At 40.1% G+C, this 22,691-nt stretch overlaps 1 long non-coding RNA gene across 1 annotated transcript in view; it reads left to right on the top strand.

Annotated features, from left to right (window-relative positions):
• Positions 1 to 19,064, top strand: part of LOC132344868 (uncharacterized) — a 76,835-nt gene extending 57,771 nt beyond the window's left edge. The window contains exons 3-4 of the long non-coding RNA XR_009493905.1: positions 17,669 to 17,744; positions 18,533 to 19,064. This is a non-coding gene — a long non-coding RNA (uncharacterized lncRNA). The remainder of the gene's footprint in view (positions 1 to 17,668; positions 17,745 to 18,532) is intronic.
• Positions 19,065 to 22,691: the final 3,627 nt, after the last annotated feature.

A 22,691-nucleotide genomic window follows, 5' to 3' on the forward strand; every position in this document is an offset into this window, starting at 1 on the left:
ATTACTTTACAATATTGTAGTAGTTTTTGCCATACATTGACATGAATCAGCCATGCATGTACATGTGTTCCCCATCCTGAACCCCCCCTCCCACCTCCCTCTCCATCCCATCTCTCAGGGTCTTCTCTGTTTTAACCATCTACCTATTTTGGTTTTTTAAACACTTATCCTTAGTCCCTTTGTTCACTTGTAATTGAAAAAAAAATTGCTAATTTTTTAAAGTATTTAAGCCAACCCATTTATTTTACAGGTGAAAACATGGAGGCTCACAGATATTAAGTTACTTGTCCTATATCATTTAGCTCTTTGACATAAAACCCTAAATTAAAAATGAGATCTAACATGTATGGTTATTACTAATATTTTAGAAAAGATTTGATTAACAAATAGCTTACTGGTAATCATTTAAAATTATTTCTCACTTACTGAAACTTAAGCATGACTAAGTGCTTGGCAGTAATACGGACACTCCAAGGCGACCCCAGAGATGCAATACTGCATCTCTACTCACTGTACTCCCAATGGAGGAGACATATACAGGACTTTGAGGTAAACTGCAGTGGCAGACCCCACTTCTTGCCTGGAGAATCCCAGGGACGGGGGAGCCTGGTGGGCTGCCGTCTCTGGGGTTGCACAGAGTCGGACACGACTGAAGCGACTTAGCAGCAGCAGCAGTGGCAGACAGAACTGGAGGTGGTAGATTGAAGCGAGGGCCACCTGGGGAGAAAGGTGAGGAAGATAGAGCAATCAACCAGAGTGAAAGCAGTTACAGAGAAATCATTTGGGAAATTGTGAGAACATTAATAGATCCACCTAACCACCACCTTACTCTTATCTACCTTGTGCTATGGGTTAGAGCTGAAGAAAATACCTAACAGAATGATGGAAGCAATTCTTTACTTCCAGCAATTATTTACTTGAGGTCAGGTGAGCCTCAAGTTCCCAGCAATCCTATAGATCCTAATCAGTTCTTTTTCCATTGAAATCATGTGGCTTTCTAAATTCTTCCGTACTAAGACCCCTAACTGTACACACCTCTTAGAATTGATTGATGATGAAGATTATTTTGCTAAGTTTTATTGTTATAACTACAAATGTAAGTACACTTCAGCTAAAAAGAATACCATACTATTCATACTAATTGGAGAATCTATTACCATTAGGAAGAAACTAAACAATTAAGGAATATATTCTTTCCATTTAATTCTAAGTGAGAATTGACACTGGGGGATAAAACTCTTAACTTGCTGCTGTTTTTTTTCCCCATCACCACCATTTGTTATCTTTATAACTTTATCCAACTTTTCCACCTTCTCTCCCAGCATAGAGAATGAAATAAGCCTTTGCATCCTAAGTGAATCCATCTACTTGCTTTCAAGTGTCTCGATCCATTATATTTTTTTCATTATGTTTTTAGTCTCCCATCATTTACTGGCTCCTTTATACTATGTATGCTCAACTGTTTCTCATTTTTGTAAGAGAAAATAAATCTCTATCAAGATTGTTTAATATTTAATGCCTTATCTCTTTCCTTTCATAGTCAATTTTCAAGTAAGTACAACCTCTACTTCTTTAGGAAATATTCACTATTTCTTAAAGCAGCTTTATTGAGAAACAATTTACAGACTGTAAAATTTACCTATACTTAAAATATACTAAATTTTAAGTATATAGGTCTCTATGAGTTTTAATAAATATATACATTCACCACACTCTAGTTTTATGAATACTTCCATTATCCCAAAAAGTTCTTTCATGCCTTTTAGAGTTAATCCCATTCTTACTTCTAGCCCCAAACAATCACTGACCTGATTCTGTCTTCACAGTTTTCTAATTTCTAGAGATTCCAAATACTTGGATTTGTGCAATATGTAGTTTTTTGTGTCTAGCTTTTCTCAGATGGCACAGTGTTTTGGGATTCACTGTTATTTTACATGTATTGCTTGTGTGTTCTTTTTTTATATTGGAGAGGTATTTCATTGTACAGATATACCATAGTTTATTCACCTGCTGATAGACAGTTGGATGTTTTCCAGGGTGTGGCTGTCATAAATAATGCCTCTATGAATATCATGTACAAGTCTTTGGCCGTATGTTTTTATTACCCTGGGAGATATCTAGGAGTAGAATTGCTATGTTATACAGTAAGTTTTTGCTTACCTTTTTCAGGAAATACCAAACTTTTTTCAAGGTGATTGTATCATTTTTACATTCCTAACAGCAGTGTATGAGAATTCCACTGTCTCCACATTCTTTCCAACTTTTGAAAAGCCTCCACTATTTATATATATAATTCAGACATTTTTAAAATTGGAGTAAAGTTCCTTTACACTGCTGTGTCATTTTCAGCTGTACAACAAAGTGAATGAGCCATGTTGCTGCTGCTTAGTCGCTTCAGTAGTGTGCAGTGTGACTTAGTCGTGTGTAACGTGTGCAATGTGTGTTTAGTCACTTCAGTCGTGTGCAACTCTGTGCAAAGCTATGGGCTGCAGCCCACCAGGCTCCTCTGTCCATGGGATCCTCTAGGCAAGAGTACTGGAGAGGGTTGCCACGTCCTCCTGCAGGGGATCTTCCCCATCCAGGGATTGAACCCAGGTCTTCTGTATTGCAGGCAGATTCTTTACCACTGAGCCCCTAGGGAAGCCCCTGAGTCAGCCACAGGTATACATATATCTTCTCTTTTTTGGATTTCTAGGAAAGCCCTTTGGATTAGATTTATTCAAGTGGGTTTTTAGTGGTATTTTTTGTGGTTGAGTGTATTTTGATGTTGAGTATTATTTCCTGTATTTATCATTTGTATATTTAACTTGGAAAGGGCTTATTCAAATTTTTAAATCAATTTTAATCTATTAGGTTTTTCATTTTATTACCATTGAATTATAAATTTGTATATTCTGAATACATGTGTTTTAAGAATTATATTATTTACAAGTATTTCTTCAGTATAAGATTTGTCTTTCCATTTTTGAGGTTATTTTTTAATTTGAATTTATAAAAATAAAATGTCCCTTATATAGACTGTAGTTTTGGTGTTGTATTAAAGAACCATTGCCTAACCCAATGTCACAAAGATTTTCTCCTCTGTTTTTGTCTTACAGTTTTCTAATTATAGGTTTTACATTCAAGTCTGTGATTCATTTTGAATTATATTTGGATATGGTACAAACCATGGATGAAAATTTGTTTTAATGCATATGGATATCTGATTGTTACCACAATTTGTAGGAAGTCGATTATTCCCCCTGACATGTGTGCTCTTTGGAAGAAAGTTTCAATGGACAGCCAGTTCTTCAGGACTGACAAATTATGCTCCATCCACCTGAGAGTGGAGTAACTATACAATTATATGGAATTCTTCTGCATAAATAGTTTATCTGTTTTTCCACAATTATTAACTTATTCATTCATTTTTATCAGTGTAGACTCGATATTTTGGAGAAGGCAATGGCACCCCACTCCAGTACTCTTGCCTGGAAAATCCCATGGATGGAGGAGCCTGGTAGGCTGCAGTCCATGGGGTCGCTAAGAGTCAGACACGATTGAGCGACTTCACTTTCACTTTTCACTTTCATGCTTTGGAGAAGGAAATGGCAACCAGCTCCAGTGTTCTTGCCTGGAGAATCCCAGGGACAGGGGAGCCTGGTGGGCTGCCGTCTATGGGGTCGCACAGAGTCAGACACGACTGAAGTGACTTAGCAGCAGCAGCAGCAGCAGCAGACTTGATATTTATCTTACACTCTGGGTTATAATCCATTACTGTTTTATATCCTTCTTCTTGTGATATTCCAGTTATGACTAAGTTACACTTTTAGAAATTGTCCTACATTTCTTAGATGTCTGTCCTATTTTTTACAAGTCTCTTTATTTTCATTGCAGTTCAGTGTGGGAAGCTTCTGATGAATTATCATCACAGTCAATGATTCTTTCCTGTGCTATGTTGAGCCTACTGATCAGCCACTCAAAACACTCTTTTTCTTTATTACAAAGATTTTTATCTGTAGCATTTCTTTTTGATTATTTTTAAGAGTTTCCATCTCTGGCATGGTCCAGAGTTTTGTTTGCTTTTAGCATTAGATCCCTTAAAAGGTTAATTGTAGTTATTTTAAGGTCCCTGTGGGATGATACTAACATCTGTGTCATAACAGATCCGGTTCTTTTTTTTTTTTTTTTTTCCTCTGCTGTGTTTGGCATGCCTTGTAATTTTTTGTCCAAAGCTGGACATCTTGTACCAGGTAATAGGAATTGAGGTACTTTAGTGTAAGAATATATGGTGATCTGGCTGGGAGTGGGGTGTGTTTAATGTTTTTTGTAACTATAGGTGCCAGAGGCTTCAATTTCTCTAGTGACCTGCTTTTGTCTCCATTCTTGACTTTGGGATTTCCTTATGCCTCCTTCTGAAAGAGCCTGTGTCTTGCAGTTCTTTCAGCTGTAATCCACTGTCTCTATATTGGAGCCCTGTTGGTGTGATGGTGAAGTGTTGGGGAGAGAGGTATTCTATAATCGTACATTTAAGTCTCGATGTTTTAATGGATTTGTGTCTTAGGTTTATGTCTTTTACAAGCGTTTCTCAACTGGTATAAGCATTTTTTGTTTACTTTTCCTTCTTTTGCCTACCACTTTCCCTGGATTTATTTCTCCCTATCCTCTTTTTTTTTTTTTTAATTTTTATTTTATTTTTTAACTTTACAATATTGTATTGGTTTTGCCATATATCAACATGAATCCACCACAAGTATACATGTTCCCCATCCTGAACCCTCCCCCCTCCTCCCTCCCCGTACCATTCCCTCTGGGTTGTCCCAGTGCACCAGCCCCAAGCATCCAGTATCCTGCATTGAACCTGGACTGGTGACTCGTTTCATATATGATATTATACATGTTTCAATACCATTCTCCCAAATCATCCCACCTCTCCCTCTCCCACAGAGTCCAAAAGACTTCTATACATCAGTGTCTCTTTTGCTGTCTCGTATACAGGGTTATTGTTACTATCTTTCTAAATTCCATATATATGCCTTAGTATACTGTATTGGTGTTTTTCTTTCTGGCTTACTTCACTCTGTATAATAGGCTCCAGTTTCATCCACCTCATTAGAACTGATTCAAATGTATTCTTTTAATGGCTGAGTAATACTCCATTGTGTATATGTACCACAGCTTTCTTATCCATTCATCTGCTGATGGACATCTAGGTTGCTTCCATGTCCTGGCTATTATAAACAGTGCTTCGATGAACACTGGGGTACACGTGTCTCTTTCAATTCTGGTTTCCTCAGTGTGTATGCCCAGCAGTGGGATTGCTGGATCATAAGGCAGTTCTATTTCCAGTTTTTTAAGGAATTTCCACACCGTTCTCCATAGTGGCTGTACTAGTTTGCATTCCCACCAGCCGCTCCCTAACCTCTTGAATCTTGACTTTTGTTGAATTTTTCCCACCTTTTTATGAAATAAAAAGGCTAGATAGTGCTGGAGTGGGAAAATGCCCTTCTCCCAACTGGGATAGGCTTTGGCCAAATATTTTCCTCTGGAGCACAGGTATATGTCCTGATAAGGGTCTGGACACAGTTCTTAATGATTATTCTTCCCCCTGTTTGAGATGTAAGGCCAAAAGTTAAAACTGTGTGTTGTCTTGGCATCTGGTAAAACCAGGAGGACCTTGAATGTCTTAACCCAAATTCCTTTGTTTTCGAGGTAGCTGTGATTTGTTTTATTCAGGTATGGTAAACACATGACATGATATGACTGTCATGAAGGAAGAACGTCTATACTCACAGATCCCCAGAAGTAGGAAGCATAGCACATTACACAGGGCCACAAGGGGAATTACCACGGTCGATCAGCAGACAGGAAGCCAGGGGAGGATGTTGTCAGGAATCTTTATTGTAGTTTCCACAGGAAGGAACAGGTAAGGCAGGGTAAACATAAGTGGCTACTTTGAATAATTTCTGCAGACTTGGGTGTATGGGGACTATTCCTGGTTGTCTGATACCTGGTCCTGGAGTGAGTACAGTGGGAGATTAATGGCTTGAAGTGTAATAAATTCAGGGGGTGGACACTGGAGTGGGGTGCCATTGCCTTCTCCGTGGCTTTTTAGTTCTTCTTAATTTCTGCCAGAAGGGTGAGGTCATGTACAAATCTGAGGTTATTGATACTTCTCCCAGCAATCTTGATTCCAGCTTTTGCTTAATCCAGCCCAGCATTTCGCATTATATACTCTGCATGTACGGAGAAGGCAATGGCAACCCACTCCAGTACTCTTGCCTGGAAACTCCCATGGATGGAGGAGCCTGGTAAGCTGCAGTCCATGGGGTTGTTAAGAGTCGGACACGACTGAGAGACTTCACTTTCATGCATTGGAGAAGGAAATGGCAACCCACTCCAGTGTTCTTGCCTGGAGAATCCCAGGGACGGGGAAGCCTGGTGGGCTGCTGTCTATGGGGTCACACAGAGTCAGACACGACTGAAGCGACTTAGCAGCAGCAGCAGCAACTCTGCATGCAAGTTAAATAAGCAGGGTGACAATATACAGTCTTGACGTGCTCCTTTTTCTGTTTGGAACCAGTCTGTTGTTTCATGTCCAGTTCTAACTGTTGCTTCTTGACCTGCATACAGATTTCTCAGGAAGAAGGTCAGGTGGTCTGGTATTCCCATCTCCTGAAGAATTTTCCACAGTTTATTGTGATCCAAAGAGTCAAAGGCTTTGGCATAGTCAATAAAGCAGAAATAGATGTTTTTCTGAACTCTCTTGCTTTTTTGATGATCAAATGGATGTTGGCAATTTGATCTCTGGTTCCTCTGCCTTTTCTAAAACCAGCTTGAACATCTCGAAGTTCGCAGTTCACATATTGTTGAAGCCTGGCTTGTAGAATTTTGAGCATTACTTTACTAGCATGTGAGATGAGTGCAATTGTGCGGTAGTTTGAGCATTCTTTGGCATTGCCTATCTTTGGGATTGGCATGAAAACTGACCTTTTCCAGTCCTGTGGCCACTGTTGAGTTTTCCAAATTTGCTGGCATATTGAGTGCAGCACTTTCACAGCATCATCTTTTAGTATTTGCAATTGGTTCAACTGGAATTCCATCACCTCTGCTAGCTTTGTTTGTAGTGATGCTTCTTAGAGCCCACTTGACTTTGCATTCCAGGAAGTCTAGCTCTAGGTGAGTGATCACACCATAATGGTTATCTGGGTCATGAAGCTCTTTTTTGTACAGTTCTTCTGTGTATTCTGGCCACCTCTTCTTAATATAGTCTGCTTCTGTTAGGTCCATACCATTTCTGTCCTTTATCGAGCCCATCTTTGCATGAAATGTTCCCTTGGTATCTCTAACTTTCTTGAATAGATTCCTAGTCTTTCCCATTCTGTTGTTTTTCTCTATTTCTTTGCATTGATCACTGAGGAAGGCTCTCTTATCTCTCCTTGCTATTCTTTGGAACTCTGCATTCAAATGGGTATATGTTTCCTTGTCTCCTTTGCTTTTAGCTTCTCTTCTTTCCTCAGCTATTTGTAAGGCCTCTTTAGACTTGGTTTGCAAATGAAAAGTGTACTCACAGGCAAGTCCTAGCCTAGACTAAAAAGTGGCTAGTCCTGAGACTGGCAGTTCCTCCAAGGTCAGCAACGCCCAAGTGTCAATACATCAGTTACAGAAAATAGAAACCTTTGTGGTTACTTTCGCCTCACTCTGCTTCCTTTGATATGACCCTCTGCTTAACCATCCTCCCTATCAAATGGACTAAATACAGGTGGTTTTAATCCGTGAGTAGTGAGTTTCAGTTCCATGCCAGATTACAGAATTATTTAAACAAGCCAACCACACCTTTATGTAGAAACTGAGGTGCACCTTCTCCTCTTGCTACTATAAAACTTGCCTTCCACAGTCCTTCACTTTTCACTCTGTTCCCAAGTGAAGCCCCCATGTGTTCCTTTAATGCATATGGTGTCCTCCTCTCTCAGGCTGTGACTAGATGTGACTCATAAATTGCTGTCAAGCTCATTTATCCTGTGTCGGTTGTGAGTTTGGCCATTCTTGTAATCCTAGAGCGAACCCCTGCCTCACCAGTGGGGTGAAGAGGAAGTGATCAAAACACTCTCCGTGACTGATTCAGGGAGGGATTTTTGCTAGATGATCACCTGGAAGGAGAACCCATGATATTCTGGAAGGTCCCAGGAGTTTCTCACACTCATGCTAGTCCATGCTCATCCTCCAGTGATTTGCCAAAATAACCTTTTAAGTATTCCAATCAGTTGATGGCTCCAATGGCTTCTACTTCAGGTAAACACAGCAGGCTCATTTTTCTTGGATGATCCTTTCTCCAGATTTTGGAAGTGTGTCAGTTTTCTTTTGGGTCCAAGAAAAGTCACTTATTTTCAGTTTGTCCAACTTATTTTTTGTTGTTATAAGGATAAGAGCAATGAATTCTAAACTTTTTACAAGTTGTGGCTGAAACCAGAGTCCTAATTCATTCATTTTTTTTCTCCTACCCTAATCTCGTTTCATCACCATTGAAATTTTTCTTAGCAAAGTCACAACTGTGTTCATTTCCAAATGTAATGGATATAGTTCTTCTCTTACCTTAATCTCCCTGTGACATTTAAAACTGTTGATCAACTCCTCCTTCTTAAAACTGTTGCCTTGTTGAATTTCTAAAATATCATGATTCTGTTTTTTCTCTCCCAAGTTTTGCACCCGTCTATTCTTTAAATGTTAGTGTTTTCCAGATTCCATCTTCCTTTTTTCCAGTTTCCAGTTTTTCCCATCTTTCCAGTTTCCTTCACTTGTCATACTCTCTCTTTGGGTGATGTCCTCTGTTCCCTGTTTTTTTGTTTTTTTAAATTAGCTCTTCAACTTTAATCGCTCCTAAGATCACTTTTATCTTAATCCTTCTTCCTATATTCAGATCTCTCTGTTGTATTATGATTCTGGACATCTCCATTTGAATGTCTAAAATTTCAGATATGATGCATCCTAGGTGGCTCAGTCTTCTCTTGTGTTGTTGGAAGAGGGTGTTTGCTATGACCAGTGCGTTCTCTTGTCAAAACTCTATTAGTCTTTGCCCTGCTTCATTCCTTATTCCAAGGCCAAATGTGCCTGTTACTCCAGGTGTTTCTTGACTTCCTACTTTTGCATTCCAGTCCCCTATAATGAAAAGGACATCTTTTTTAGGTGTTAATTCTAAAAGGTCTGTAGGTCTTCATAGAACCATTCAACTTCAGCTTCTTCAGTGTTACTGGTTGGGGCATAGGCTTGGATTACCATGATATTGAATGATTTGCCTTGGAAATGAACAGAGATCATTCTGTCATTTTGGAAATTGCATCCAAGTACTGCATTTCTTACTCTTTTGTTGACCATGATGGCTACTCCATTTCTTCTAAGGGATTCCTGCCCACAGTAGTAGATATAATGGTCATCTGAGTTAAATTTACCCATTCCAGTCCATTTTAGTTTGCTGATTCCTAGAATGTCGACATTCACTCTTGCCATCTCCTGTTTGACCACTTCCAGTTTGCCTTGATTCATGGACCTGACATTCCAGGTTTCTATGCAATATTGCTCTTTACAGCATCAGAGCTTGCTTCTATCACCAGTCACATCCACATCTGGGTGTTGTTTTTGCTTTGGCTCCATCCCTTCATTCTTTCTGGAGTTATTTCTCCACTGATCTCCAGTAGCATATTGGGCACTTACTGACCTGGGGAGTTCCCCTTTCAGTATCCTGTCATTTTGCCTTTTCATACTGTTCATGGGGTTCTCAAGGCAAGAAAACTGAAGTGGTTTGCCATTCCCTTCTCCAGTGGACCACATTCTGTCAGACCTCTCCACCTTGACCCTCCTGTCTTAGGTGGCCACATGGCATGGCTTAGTTTCATTGAGTTAGACAAGGCTGTGGTCTGTGTGATCAGATTGGCTAGTTTTCTGTGATTATGGTTTCAATGTGTCTGCCCTCTGATGCGCTCTTGCAACACCTACCGTCTTACTTGGATTTCTCTGACCTTGGGCGTGGGGTATCTCTTCACAGCTGCTCCAGCAAAGTGCAGCTGCTGCTCCTTACCTTGGGGTATCTCCTCAGGGACGCCCTTCCTGACCTTGAACATGGAGTAGCTCCTCTCGGCCCTCCTTTGCCCATGCAGCCGCTGCTCCTTGGATGTGGGGTTGCTTCTCTTGGCCGCCACCCTAACCTCGGGCGTGCGGTAGCTTGTCTCAGCCACTGCCCCTGAGAGATGGAAGATAGATGGGGAAACAGTGGAAACAGTGTCAGACTTTATTTTTTGGGGCTCCAAAATCACTGCAGATGGTGATTGCAGCCATGAAATTAAAAGACTCTTACTCCTTGGAAGGAAAGTTATGACCAACCTAGATAGCATATTGAAAAGCAGAGATATTACTTTGCCAACAAAGGTCCATCTAGTCAAGACTATGGTTTTTCCAGTGGTCATGTATGGATGTGAGAGTTGGACTGTGAAGAAAGCTAAGCACTGAAGAATTGATGCTTTTGAACTGTGGTGTTGGAGAAGACTTTTGAGAGTCCCTTGGACTGCTCGGAGATCCAACCAGTCCATCCTAAAGGAGATCAGCCCTGGGTGTTCTTTGGAAGGAATGATGCTGAGCCTGAAACTCCAATACTTTGGCCACCTCATGCGAAGAGTTGACCCATTTGAAAAGACTCTGATGCTGGGAGGGATTCAGGGCAGGAGGAGTAGGGGATGAGATGGCTGGATGGCATCACCGACTCGATGGACGTGTGTCTGAGTGAACTCCAGGAGCTGGTGATGGACAGGGAGGCTTGGTGTGCTGTGATTCATGGGGTCGCAAAGAGTCAGACACGACTGAGCGTCTGAACTGAACTGAACTGAACTGAGGTGGCTCAGTGGTAAAGAATCCTCCTGCCACTGCAAGAGATGCAGGAGACGTGGGTTTGATCCCTGGATCAGGAAGATCACCTGGAGAAGGAAATGGCTACCCACTCCAGTGTTCTTATCTGGGAAATTCCACGGACAGAAGAGCCTGGCGGGCTACAGTCTGTGGGGTTGCAAAGAGTCGGACACAACTGAGCATGCGTGCACACAGAGAGAATAGAGAATAAGCATTTATTTTCTATGCTGTACCATTAATCTTATATTTTCTTATATTTCTATATCTCTCAAAGGCTCCACTAGGCATCAGTCACACAAATCATAAACCTTCAATTTTTTTTTTTGATTTCTTCCTTGTCATCTAACCAGTCATCGTGTCTTCCAGTTCAGTAGTAGCTGGAAAGTGCGTTTTCTGCTCTCTGAAGCCATTTCCACTAATCTTGTTTCCCAGTACTCAGTCAGTGGCTCACATCCTTCAGTGTGCATGAGCATCACCTGGAAGCCCTGCTACAGTGCAGGTTGCTGGGATGGAACCTGTAGTTTGTGCTTTGGTAGGTCTAGGATGGGGCGTGACCATTTGCAGTTCTAACAAATTGCAGTTTCAGGTGATTCTGATTTTGATAATTTGGAGGCCATGCTTTGATAATAGTTGTCCTAGATAATTACAGCAGCCTCCTAAAGAATCTCCCTGTTTTATATTCAAGGCTTCCTCCAAGTCATATTCCACACCTAAAAACCAAATCTCCTTAAAACCTCAAATTGCCCCTTATGGCCTTTTGGAGCCTAGCAAGTGCCGAGCACATGCTCAGTGTTCTGTGCTTGTATATACAAGATAGGCTTTAGAGCATGAGTAGAATTTGCAGAGGAAAAGTTGAGACATATTTTGTTCTGGCAGTAGGGTGGAGTGAGAGGAAGGTCAGGGCATAGCATTAGTTCTAATAGCACCATAAGGAGGCAAAGTCTTTCATGGAAATCAATGGCTAAATAAGTAAATTTGTTTTGAATATACAGTCAGTGAGGAAATGAGCTAGACTAGAGCAAAAAGATTGTACTAGAGCAATCTCCTCAAGGACAGAGAGGAATTCAGTGTTTTAAACATTTTATTTTGCTTCACAGTGTTAAAGAAAACTGGATTTACTTTTACACTTTCACCCATCTTGCATAGTTTGAATATATATTTTAGCATTCCTCCATGTGTGTGTTTTTTTTTTTTTTAGAACTCAAGAAATATATATTTATAGAGTATGTCTACTTATTCGGTGTGTGTGTAGAAATTTTTCCATTAAAATTAGCTCAAGGACTTTATTTAGCTTGCCACCACAGTCAAGAATATATTTGCTATATCCCTAGAGTCTTAATATTATGATTTCTTTATGAAAAGAATTGCGGTTTCCTTGAAGCTTCTCCTTCAAAGAGCTTTTTTATGTGGAGCATAAAAACTTGTTTCCTAAAATATGATTTCTCTTATTTAGGAAAATCCATTGTAAACTATTTGTCCCCTGTCCATAGAGGTGAATAAATTCAAGAAAAACACAAAATAAAAAGATATGGGTCTTCCAGGGATGAGAGTTGAGGATTCTCCCATGAGAATGTGGATGTCAATTAGGGTCTGTATCAGAATCTTATATAAGAATACACATCTCCCGTCCCTCTCCTTCCACTTTCCTTCTGAGAGCTCATAGCACAAGGGGTGGGGAGGGGGGTTGTGCTTGTAAACTACTTCCAAGGTAATGCTAATGTACCCTCTGGAAGAGAACTGACTCAGATTGTTGGGTCTCAGACTTTTTTTTTATGGATCAGAATTTTGAGGGGTAGGTGGGTAATATAGTGTTGTTGATTGTTAATTTTAATCATTAAGGCATTGAAATGAACAAATGAACTACCATATTTTGTCACAATCTCTTCCAATTACATGGTATTTTAATACAAAACTGTATGTAGAATGGGCTTCCCAGGTGGCTCAATGGTAAAGAATCCACCTGCCGGTGGAGGAGACACAGGAGACGTGGGTTTCATCCTCGGGTTAAGACGATCCCCTGGAGAAGAAAATGGCAATCTGCTTCAGTATTCTTGCCAGGAAAGTCGCATGGACAGAGGAGCTTGGCGGGCTATAGTCCATGGGGTCACAGAGTTGGACATGACTGAGTGACTGAGCACATAGGTAGAACATACTCCTAGAATAAGTATTAATCCCTTTTTAAAAAAACAACTACCCTTAATAAAAAAAAATCTTTTAATTTTTAAATCTTTTAATGTTGTCCACTTTGTAGGAGAACATTAAAAACATCATTATGGACCAGCACTTTTTCCAGCATCTGAAATCCATTGCCCTAGATAAGTTAGCAGCTTCAGGAAAGAAAGTTAACATCACCTTTGCTTTCTTTACCCTTTATTTTAATTTGTCATTTTGAAGCTTTGATTTCCATGTATGTCATAGTAGCTTATTTTGGTTCAATTAAGCATTTTCCTTTTCTGTTTTTCTCTGTTCTGCTCCAGGGGAGCCATCGTCAGCGCTAAGAATTCATGGCTTTAGATCAGATGGTCCTTTCTTTCTGTCCTTCATCCAGTGGCAGGTTTAAAACTCTTTGATGGTTTAGCTCTATAATATTTAAAGTTCTATTTCAAATCCTTCGAACTTAGGGTTTTAGGAAATAGCTAGCTGCGTGGGAAGGCAAGAGAAGAGTCTATTAAAATCTACAATCCTCTTAGTGACCCATTCACTGGGGCTCTCAGCAAATCTGTTTGAGTTTTTCCCTCTACTGAAAACAAAGGAGAAAGCAAATGGGAAACAGAAACCCTACCAAGACAAATCTAAGAGGGGCCACTTCGAAATAAACCTTATTAAGAGAAAATATTGTAAGTACTACCAATTTTGTACACTCTGAACACCAGAATCTTAAATTTAACAGCTGAGTGGGGGGTCCAGCCAGTTTAGGCAACTCTCTTTTACAATCCCTGAAGGGACTTTTATATTTAGAGGTCTATAAATATGGGAAAAAATTAAGGCTCCATACTATACAAAGAACCATATACTGTTTGCATATATAACAACAAACTTTCAAGGCTTAGTAAGATTTCTGATATCAATGTCATTTTCTTCTTCATTCATTGGTTATCATAAGCTTTGAAGAGAGGTAGCCAAAGGGATGCCTCAGTCCCAGTCTGTCTTCACCTCCTTCTCCCCATGGTGCTGTCCTCAATTCATCCAAGTTAGTCAGATCTATTCCACTAAATTTGAGTTTGTTATGTATAATACTTACTCAAAGACTTGTTATTAGATACTGACTTTTTAACAGCTCATTTCCATGGAAGGCTTTGCCTCCTTTCAACATTTTTGTTTATTGTTAGTTGGGTCTGTATAATCCCCAGCTTTCTGTATCTCTGGGTTCATGCATGTATGGTCAGTCGTGTCTGACTCTTTGTGACCCTATGGACTGTAGCCCACCAGACTCCTCTGTCCATGGGATTTCCAGGCAGGAATACTGGAGCAAGTTGCCATTTCCTACTACAGGGGATCTTTCCGACCCAGGGACTGAACCAGCATCTCCTGCATTGGCAGGCAGATTCTTTCCTACTGTGCCACCTGGGATCCCTCTGTATCTCTAAGCTGAGCCTTTTAAGTGTCTCTTGTTTGGGGATCAGTGTCCTTCTGCACACTAAAGCAATGGTTCGTGAGGAAGGAGTAATAAATCCCTTTGGCAAGAAGAGTGATTTTCTGTTTGAAAAAAAACTGGAAACACATTTACCCATCTCTGTAGGCTATATATGTATATATAGTCCTGATTATATTGGTATAGTATTATTAAATATCTCTTCTGCCACTCATCCCAGCCTCCCAAGTAATAGTAGTAATGGTAAGTATATTAATGAGAAGCATTTCTATGTTGCTTCCTATGTGCCAGGCATTGCTCTAAGGCTTTTAAAAAAATCAATTAATTAAATATTTAAATAATACTTTGAATTAAGTACCTTTATGGGGCATCCCTGGTGACTCAGATTGTAAGGAATCTGCCTGCAATGCAGGAGACCCAGTTTCAATTCCTGAGTTGGGAAGATCCCCTGGAGAAGGGAATGGCTACCCACTCCAGTATTCCTGTCTGGAGTATTCCATGGACAGAAGAGCCTGGTAGGGTTTGTAGGTTCATGGGTCCATGGAGTTGCATAGAGTCGGATACGACTGAGCAGCTAACACTTGACACTCTGCTCACTTAACAGAGAAGAAGTCTGAGGCACAGAGATGTTAAGCCTGAAGTCATCTAGGTAGTGACAGAGCTGATATTATGAACATAGCAGGCCTTGCTGTAGAATCTGATTCTGGAACTGCTATTTTTTCATTGTGAGAATGTAAACCAGAAACTGCCTTTCAATCACTGCATGTCCAAAAATCATATGTGTTATATATTTTTGTAGACAACAAATTTGGGACCAAAACATATTATAATAAGTAATAACCATCTTGCAAAATCTCTGGGGACTCTGGGTAAGCAGAGTATAGAGAGCACAGATTTGAAATCAGACATACTAAGATTATAAATATTGGGTGTCAGGTAAGATGTGGACAAGTTTCTTAACCTCTGTAATCTGCTTTCTCATAATTATATACAGCAAAACCCTTCTCCTAAGGTGCTCTGAGCTGGAGTATAAAGAGGGAAGGACAGCTGAATAACTGCATTAATAGAGAATTTGAACATACGCAGTCCTTTCTCACGTGTTTATTTAACCATTATGCTTATCACATTTACTGTTCTGTGCTTAGGTTCTTTTCAAAAAATTTTTATTGAAGTATAGTTGATTTACAATGTTGTGTTAATTTCTTCTGTATGGCAAAGTGCCTCCATTATACCTATATATTCTTTTTCATTTTATTTTCTGTTATGTTTTGTCACAGGATATTATTGAATGTATATAGTTCCTGTGCTGTACAGTAGAATGCTGTTTATCCATTCTATATATAATAGTTTGCTAATCCTAAACTCCCATTCCTTCCCCCCCCCATACCCCTCCTCCTTATTGGTGCTTTATGTCAACTCATCAAAGCCTCCTATAACAACTCCATGAGAAATTACTATTGTCGTCAGGCTATTTTACAGATGAAGAAGCTGAGGCACAGAGTGGTTAATTAGTTTGCCCAGGTTCAAACAGGGTTGGGAATTAGCAGAGCTGGGATTCAAATCCAATCACACTGGTACCATCTGTGTTTTTAACAGCTAGGCTGTCCTGCTTAATGCTGGTTAAGCCATGGAATGATAGGCTGTTTGGCATCTTCCCAGTCATGCCTTTGCATAAAGAGGGAGATTGGGACTGCCACCCAAACTGCTTAGAAACATTTTAGGGCACAAGCTGAGTGGTTGAGCTGGAGCTAGAAGTGTTTTCTCATCAGCCACAGATTTGGGTTTCAAAGTCACAGTGATCATAATTTTGGAACCTAAGGATAGCACCTAGAATTGATCAAGTAGGAATTTGGGACTTTTCCAGAAAATTCAGGGCCTAAGCTCACGAAGACTATACCCTGCTGCCAGTGATATAATCATTCCAATATTATATCCCTGCACAAGGATAGATAAGCTAAGCTCACACTATATTGTTCTCTTAGGTAGAGAGGTAGTGAATAAGACTGAGATGGGGTTTTCTGCTTGGTTTGTTCATGAAATATCTGAAAGCCCTTTCCGCCACAGTAACAAAATGCTCCTGTACTGGTAATGCAGACAAATTCCAGCTGAGTGATTACATTCTGCCTAGTTAAAAATTCTTTCTCTAATTTCAGATTTTCCATGTTTACAATGTTCTTTACCTTCTGTCCTAAATTGTTGTTTATTGTGTTTTCCTGCTGCTAAATTCTTTACTGCATTTCTCCCTGGAGGTAGTTGTATACTGATAATGGTTAAAATAATTCTATATGTAAAGTAGGCATGGTATATGTAAATATTTATACTTTAACATTGGAATAAATCTAAATTAAAATGTATAAATATATTGTTCTCAGAACTTATCTTAAATGCCTCACACAGTCACAATTCCTTTTGAATGTGGGTTGAAGATACGACACGTAGTTGTAATTATTTATTAATCATACATTTAATATCCCCACGCTGCCATAAAATGTCTGAGGGGACATGCTGCTAAGAATAACTTGCTCAGCATTGCAGTACAATGCAGACAATTTTCCATAGGGAAAGAAAAAAAGAAACATGTCTTTTCACCTATTGCTGAGCAAATCGCTAGCGATTTTGCCTGTTTGAGCTGAGAAGTAATTAGTGGTATGGGATAGAGGCCAAGCATATCAAGAACTTGAAAATGTGTTCCTGCTTATGTACTGATATGCCCATTTTGGATTTAGCTGTAATTTCTGCACACTTTATGAATTTCCCTTACTTGTGTCACAACCTTAATCTTGATAACTTGCTTTTCTGAAATAGTAATTTAAAAATAATGGTCACAGTTTCTATAGACACAAATTTTAATTATATGAATAATAATAATAAAACCTAAGCCAATTAGGTGCATATGTTAATTTTTGGGGGATGACAGCTCAATCTGACTTTTATTTCTTCTGTAACTCAGCTCCAAGCAGTACAGAGGCTCAGAGCAGGCTCAGAATATTAGAAAATTTAACAGCTAGTGGCAATGGCTTAATGAATTAATCCCTGGCATTGAGTATAGCCTTATTATTTTAAGGTTGTAAGTGGCTTTTAAGGTTATCTGGTTTTCTACCCTGATTTAATATGTTGTTGTTTAGTCAGTAAGTTGTGTTCAACTCTTTTGCAACCCCGTGGACTGTAGCTCATCAGGCTCCTTCTGTCCCTGGGATTTCACAGGCAAGAATGTTGCCATTTCCTTCTCCAGAGCAGCTTCCTGACCCAGGGATCAAACCTGCATCTCCAGCCCCCGCAGGTGAGTTCTTTACCCCTGAGCCACCATGCTTTCAAATAGTGGCCTTATCCAATCTTTCAAACCTTCTAATAGATAGAAGGATAGACTAATGTGTAGCCTCCCTACACAAATTTTTCCGGGATTTTAACTACCCTGGAAGTAAAATAAATCAGTAATCAAATGTATAATCTCATCCTTTGTTTCAGGAAGGATGGCAGCTTTACTAATGTTTATTTCTGTGTCTTTGTATAATGTGTTAACTGACATGGGTCTGGATAATCTTAGAAGCTGAGAATTAGTGAAAGACAGGCATCCAATTTACAAGAAAAAGGACAGGAACACAATAGAAAAACACAGTTTTTATTTCAGCAGTCATGCTTGCAGTTGTTGCCATTTTTAAAGTGTATGTTCTTGGACATGTCTGCTGCTAATGGTGAGCCATTCTTGCAAAGAAGAAATTATATTTGTACTTATAAAATACATTGCACAAAATTTATAGGTGGTTTTCTAAGATATATAAGTGGCATTCCAAGAAACAAGTTCTGAAAACAAATCATTTCATTGTAACTTTGGCATGTGATTCTGTGTAGTGCTGTTGCTTTGCTAGACTATCTTAATAATATTGCGCATACTAAGTTGTTTCAGTCACGTCTGACTCTGTGCAACGCTATGGACTGTAGCCTGCCAGGTTCCTCTGTCTATGGGATTCTCCAGGCAAGAATGCTGGAGTGGGTTGCTCTTCCCTCCTCCAGCGGATCTTCTGAACCTAGGGATCGAACCTGACTCTCTTATGTCTCCTTCATTGGCAGGTGGGTTCCTTACCACTACCACGACAGATGATGAGATGGTTGAATGGCATCACTAACTCGATGGACATGAGTTTGAGTAGGCTCCAGGAGTTGGTGATGGACAGGGAAGCCTGGTGTGCTGCAGTCTATGGAAAGAGTCTCTCTATGCAAAGAGTCAGATAGGGCTGAGTGACTGAACTGAACTGAACTCTACAGTTCTTTTAGACACTTTAACAGAGGACATGCAAAGAGAAAAAAAGTTGTGACTGTTGTATGGAATGCTTTAAATGAAATCAGAAGTTGATTTAAAATCTGAATTAGCAAAAGCAATATTGACATTGATGGCAAAGCAAAAATCAGAACAAGGAGAAAAGATATTTTCTTCCTAAAAAAAAGAAAACCAGCTGATATGGAACAGCATATACTCTAATGTCCAATTTGAAGATGCTTTTAGAACCAGTCTTAAGAATTTAATCAAGGAAAATGAAAAATTAAGGTTTCTATGTCTGAAATATTTTTAATGAAACAAAGAATAAAACTATCAAGGAACTAATGCTTTGTGTATTTTAAAATTTCATTTTAAGAACAATAACTTAAAGGAGGTGGGTGATATTATCAAAATGCAGTCCCCTAACAAGACCAACCAGGGGCTTCCAAGATGGCAATGGTAAAGACTCTGCCTGCCGGTGTAGGAGACACAGGAGATGCAGCTTCAGTCCATGGGTTGGGAAGATAACCTGGAGAAGAAAATGGCAACCCACTCTAGTATTCTTGCGTGGAAAATCCCATGGACATAGGAACCTTGTGGGCTACAGTCCATGGGGTTGCAAAGAGTTGAACACAGCTCAGTGACTGAGCATACACAAATAAGAGCAACTAGCCATGTGCCTAGACAGGAGAGCGTTGTGAAATCAAAGAACCCAGCTGAGGCTGAAACACTTGCTAGACAACAAAGACTGAGAATGAATGAATTATAAGAGTAAGAGGAGCAGTTTCACTTTGACCACATCACCTCTCCCTTGGTAGGGGGCACAGTGCCCTACTGAGAAGGCTCCCAGGACCAGTGAGAAAAACAGAACCTGAGGTGGAAATCCAGCTTCCCTAGCATTTTTGGCTGCTTCCTGGTAGGCTCAGTTAGGTCCTACCTCACAGGGATCACTGGGAGAATCTGTGGAGCTCAATTACTGGATTCAGTTCACCACCTGGCCAATGGCATTCCTGCTTGCAGTAGGGCTTAAGCAGAGATCCCAGCCAGCAGTTCTGCAAAATTGCAGAACCAAGCCAATGACCCAATCAGGTCAGGGAGCTCAGCTTGCCGTTTGGCCTGATTTGGATCGCCACCACCAGGCCATGCTGGCCATGGAGCACATACTATTCCCTGGTAGGAGAGCAGATTCACAGCCCAACTTCTGATTATAGCATCTGGATCCACTGCTTTAGAAATCATGGCCACAACACTCTGCAGCATTGGAAGACATCTTCTGGCTTTTGCACGCAGGGAGCCAAGCCAGCAGCCCTGTCCATCTGTTAGGCATAGTTTCTGTCCCTGAAACCAAAGCTATGGTTTTTCCAGTAGTCATGTAGGGATGAGAGAGTCAGACCATAAAGAAGGCTGAGCAGTGAAGAATTGATGCTTTTAAACTTTGGTGCTGGAGAAGATTCTTGGGAGTCCCTTGGACTGTAAGGAGATCAGACCAGTCAATCTTAAAGGAAATCAACCCTGAATACTCATTGGAAGTACTGATGCTGAAGCTGAAGCTCCAGTACTTTGGCCACCTGATGGGAAGAGCTGACTCATTGAAAAAGACCCTGACCACTGGGAAAGATCGAAGGCAAAAGGAGATGGGGGTGGCAGAGGATGAGATGATTAGTCCACTGACTCAATGGAAATGAAATTGAGCAAACTCTGGGACATAGTGGAGGACACGGAAGCCTGGTGTGCTGCAGTCCTTGGGGTTGTAAAGAGTCAGACATGACTTAGCAAATGAATAACAACTGGCCCTAAATAACCAGGGGGCCTGAAAAGACCCCAAAGAGGCTGAAAACTCAGCCTGTGGAGCCACCCAGCTACAGAGCTCAGCCCACAACCCTACCGATCAGTGGAGCAGGGCATGTGATCCTAAGGGATTGCTGTACTTCCAGTAGCCTCCCTGATGCAGGGACCCCGACCCTACCCAATCGCAGAGCATAGCTTGTGTCCTTACCTGACCAAGAAGCCAGGATAGAGATTCTTCTCAATCCTAGAGCATACTCATCATCCCCACAAAACTATGGGGTACTAGCATGCCCTCCAGACCAGAAAATCCACCCTACAACCTCTCCCAACTGTGAGCACTCCCTGATCTACCCAACCATAAAGCCAAGCTTGTGGCCCTGCCTTAATATAAAGACCACACAGGGTACCATCTAGGTTGGGGAGGACAGCCTGAGGCCCCATCTGACCAGGGATGATTCCAGAGCCAGATAGTGGCTCCATCCAAATATGGAAAACAGCCAGCAACTCTGTCCAGCTGGGGAGCTCACCCAGAGACACGGGTTGAACAAGAAGCTCAGCTAGAAAACCTACCCGACTGTGGAGCCCAGTCACTGGCAACTCTTCCCTCAGCCTAAGAGGAAAAGGCAGTGACCTCACCCAACTAGGGATCCCTGTAATGTGCTCCATCTGTCCACAGATACTACTACCTGACCCATCCACTACCCTAAGCAGAAGTGATTGCCAAGGGTCTTAACCTGCTAACACTAAAACTGTTAAGTCTGAAAGAAGAGATTGTTTACTCAAAGGCACAGAAACCTACAAGTTTACAAGAATCACAAATAATCAAGTAAACATGACACCAGTAATAGGAACTAAGCTCCCATAACTGATGCTAAAGAAATGGAGATCATTGAATTGTCTGACAAAGAATTCAGAATAACCCTCTTAAAGAAGTTCAATGAAGTACAAAAAACAGACAGACAACATTAGGAAAAGCACGCATGAACAAATGAGGAGTTTAACAAAGAAATAGAAACCATCAAACAAAGCAAATGAAAATGCTAGAGCTGAAGAGTGCAATGATGGAACTGAATAATTCAAAAGAGAACTTCAACAGCAAGTTCGAAAAAGCAGAAGGAAAAATTAGGTTCCAATTGCCATTGAAAATTATCCCATCAGGGGAGCAAAAAGAAAAAAAGGATAAAAAATTTATGAAGAAAACCTGTGGTATTTTTGGAACACTGACAAGTAAAATAAACTTATGCATCACAGTAACTCTAGAAGGAGAAGAGAGAGAGAAAGGGACTGAGAGTCTATCTAAATAATGACTGAAAACTTCCTAAACTTAGGAAAGCAATGGATATTCGGATTCATGAGGCTCAAAAGACCCTAAATAAGTTGAACCCTATAAAAGGGTTAAACCAAGACACATTATAATTAAATTGACAAAATTCAAAGAAGAGAAAAATTTGAAAACAGGGGAAAGGCAACTTAGCACACATGGGCAATCCCATCAGATGGGTGAGGAAGTTCATTATATTGAAAGAGAAACACCTTACATTATTTTGAACCCCTTTGCTAATTCATCTCTAAAGATGAACACTGAGGATGTATTTGTTTTCATAGTGATAATATGACTACAAATATTACATTACTATATAGTGCATGGTTAAAAAATGGTTTTCTCATAAATTAAGAAATTCATGGGGCAGACATGTGCAGGAAATTTGTTATGGTACATGCATAGTTTATAATCCAAACAAGCTACTGCATTCTGCTTTTTGATTATGCTATTTTTTGAAGTATAGCTGTAATTATCAAAATTTACAAATATCTTATACATACACAAAATTTTGGGACTGGTATCATTGTGACAATATATTAATATTTATTTTCTCTTCTTATGGCCTATCACAAATGTAATTTTAGGTATGTTTGAACCTATAATAAATGATTTTGTAATTTCCCTATAATTCTATTGACCCTTTTTTGTAGTCAGGTTCTCTATTTCATTTTATTAAAAAAATTGGAAATATTTAATCACAGTGTTAAGAGTTGAACAAATTTTTGAAGATTCAGAGGAAATTTTAAATATTAATAGGGCTTTAACCAATAGCTTAGTTGGTAAAGAATATGCCTGCAATGCAGGAGACCCCGGTTCGATTCCTGGGTTGGGAAGATCCTCTGGAGAAGGGATAGGCTACC

Source organism: Bos taurus, chromosome 3 (assembly GCF_002263795.3).
Source record: "Bos taurus isolate L1 Dominette 01449 registration number 42190680 breed Hereford chromosome 3, ARS-UCD2.0, whole genome shotgun sequence".
Lineage (NCBI taxonomy): Eukaryota > Metazoa > Chordata > Mammalia > Artiodactyla > Bovidae > Bos > Bos taurus.